The sequence below is a fragment of the Brienomyrus brachyistius genome, unplaced genomic scaffold (genome assembly GCF_023856365.1).
Source record: "Brienomyrus brachyistius isolate T26 unplaced genomic scaffold, BBRACH_0.4 scaffold389, whole genome shotgun sequence".
NCBI lineage: Eukaryota > Metazoa > Chordata > Actinopteri > Osteoglossiformes > Mormyridae > Brienomyrus > Brienomyrus brachyistius.
This window is the reverse complement of record NW_026042664.1, coordinates 66,764-69,922: the sequence shown is the minus strand read 5'-3', so window position 1 is coordinate 69,922 and position 3,159 is coordinate 66,764. Positions and strand designations below refer to the sequence as shown.

Below are 3,159 nucleotides of genomic sequence, written 5' to 3'. Positions count from 1 at the left end.
CCTCTGGCTATCAGCGAAGTTTGCATCGGGACTATCAAACCGTACAGCTCAGCATGCGTAGCGGCGCGACTCGGGACTGGCCTACAGATTATTTGTACTAATAGCCTCTCAGCAGAAAGATAAATAATTCAGCAGAAAATTGACGCCAGGGGAAGAAAATCCCAAAAGCTTCAGGCGAATGGGGTGTCTATGTTATGGACAAGCTCAATTCTGACATTTATTAATTCACAGGCTCAGCAATATCAATGGAACAGAACATGCTTCTGTCAGACACGTGAATTGCATATGCTTACACATAAATGCAGCTAGGCTAATCTGTTGTATGGATGACAAATTCTATTACTTCATTTGTATTTATTATTCAAAAGACTCGTTTATTTCTGTTATTTTATTACAAAAAAAAAAAAACCTGATGACGTCTTTCGCCAGCAGGGGCGCCATCGTCGTCACGAAGGGAAAAAAACAATCGATTAACCTCACATAAGAGCACCAGGTAACGCTTCCCTACATACTTCTCGGCCCTACCTTCTTCCATGATGGAGTACTTCTGAATTAGCCACTCCACGATATCATTTCCTGGGAAGGCATAGCGAGGAAGGCATCTAGTTAGAGTCGAGAAATGCATTAAGCCGTCATAAATCAAAAACGCTGAACTCGATAAATAAATTACATAAATAAATATGAGCGCAAGGAGATCGATGACAGTCTTAATGCACAGGATTCCCGAAGACCGCCGATGTATGGGCTTTCCTGTGAAGGGCTTAAATGACCATTAGGACCCGGCCCCCGGGACACTGCACGGCCGGGTGTAAGACAACCCGGGCGGCATGAAAAATTATTTTTAAAAAGTAAAATATGTATCGTGCACCTGTCATCGCATGTGGAATCACTGTGATTAACAGTCTTTGATTCTTCATCTTTATCCCCATGTCGGGATCTTGCATCGCCACAATGACTTGTTCAATCTGGGATAAGAAGAATAGTCAAAATCGTGAAATCAAGGTGACGACAGACATAGTGAAAACGTTCAACCTAGTAATATAATAATTGCTTAATGTGTGATTTGATATGTAATCGTTATATTCATCATTAAATCACCGGAGAGACACACTCATATATTTAGGCATATATATAAGTAAACTACAAGGTTTTTCCTCTGACTATCTTAACTGCACGTCAAAGACGTTATCGGATATTCCCGACTACAGACTTTCGGTTTGATCATTTATTCGCGTTATTAATTCGGCTCCTGATTACATTAAACTAAACATGCTCAGATTGTTACAACCTTTGCTTGTCGGTTATTTTTGGGATCTTTCTGGATGGGCTCAAGGCGGGGTCTGTAAGCACAAGCAAACTGCCAGCACTTTTGTTTTACATGAAAATAGTTTGATGTCGGCCTATTGCGTTATTGTCTGGCTATAATTTGGAGGCAATATTAAACAATAGGCCCATATATTGTAAATATACATGTTGTGTTGTTTTGTTGTTATCACAAACGTATAGCCTGATCATAAATTTCATGGATACCTGGATGTTGTATGTTCCATTATATTTATGAATGAATGATTTATGTGAAGTCTGGCTTAGATTCGAGAATTAATCATATAGATTAAAAAAAGTTTTCATTTAAAACTTATCTCATATAATAAAATCCTCGTCCGAACGAACATATGTCAGAATGAAAAAACATTTAAATTATTTTTGTGATGCATCAGTATCAATAGCTACAACGTCATAACAGATATAGATATAATGCGGTTCATACTTTTGAAGTTGATGCGTATCTCCCGAAAAAAATCAACTCCAGAAGAGTCCGCGTCTGTAAATGCCTGAACTTCGGAATCGATCCTACCTTTGTTAGGCGCGGCATCTGTGTCTTGCAGCTGTTCCCTTGGATAAAGATGTTAATTGTCATGCTTACAGCATCTCGATCTCCGGCGTTTGTGAAGTTGGGATTGATGCTGTCCTGTGTTTTTTTTTTTCCTTCCACACTTAAGCTCTGCTTGTTACTGCCCCATAGCGGAGCGCAAGTGAAACGGACTACCGGAGATTTGCACTGTTTTTCTGTTAGTGTGTATAATCAAAATATGACTCAGTTTGGCCAGTTAGAAAAATATGATAATAGAAAAGTATTCTTTTCCTCTCACTTTTTTTTCTTGATTTAATTACCGACTTCACGTACTTACACTGTGTCCCGTTGCACGATGTAATATTGCGAAACTATGATTTTGTGGCAGTGTTTTGTAAAGGAATTTTCCGTTTAATCATCGTCTTAGTATAAAGCTATATGGTTGTTCTGGTATCAGTGGACGTACATTATGTATTTTTTCTTCTCTTGAGCACCATGGTCATGACATGAAGCTCAGTCATTGATTACTCGCAAATGTTAGTAGTCATCCGCTGTTTATCTTGAAGATGTAAAAGTAGTGCGCGTACATCTCCTCGTTAGTATAGTGGTGAGTATCCCCGCCTGTCACGCGGGAGACCGGGGTTCGATTCCCCGACGGGGAGAGTCTGCATCTTTTTGCCTCGGTCTCAAAAGGCACCAAGCTAGAACCGGCCCCGTGTTAGTGGAAACGGGGCTTGTGACTTGTACTCATGCATAATATTCTGCGGGTCGCTCAGCAGCGCAGCATATGAAACTAGACTCGGATTGTAAGTGTGTGGTTTTGATAATTGATGTATGGATGGATGGATCCTTAATAAGAGATATAAACAATAAGGTCCAGTCGCCAACTAATCATGTAAAATACGTCATAAACTCATGGTTGTTAAACCCAGAATAAAAATGAAGACGTATAACTAGGAAAGTCAACTTGCACATTTCAATTTTGGTTCGATATAATCACGTTGTCCTTAACCCTCCAGTGCAGGAGGGGACGGTAATGCGCATCGAATGTTTCCGAACCTGTGTGTGATACAACCGAGGAAGAGCCGATGACTTCGGGGGAGGAGGGGCAGGCGACTCGGAAGAAAAAGCAGCAGAACCCAATGCAGCCTGTAGCCCATTCAAAGGCCTACTGTTGGACCTCTGCTTATTTTGCAATACGTCTTTAGTACGGACTGAAAAATGTCCGATTTCGATGAGTTTGAGAAGCAGTTAAGCGAAAATCGGCAAGGTAAGTTTGGCTTTGAAGATCGGTGTATGCTCCCTGT

At 40.6% G+C, this 3,159-nt stretch overlaps 1 non-coding gene across 1 annotated transcript; it reads left to right on the top strand.

Annotated features, from left to right (window-relative positions):
• Positions 1 to 2,442: 2,442 nt before the first annotated feature.
• Positions 2,443 to 2,514, top strand: trnad-guc (transfer RNA aspartic acid (anticodon GUC)). The gene has a single exon. It is a non-coding gene; the product is annotated as a tRNA-Asp (tRNA).
• Positions 2,515 to 3,159: the final 645 nt, after the last annotated feature.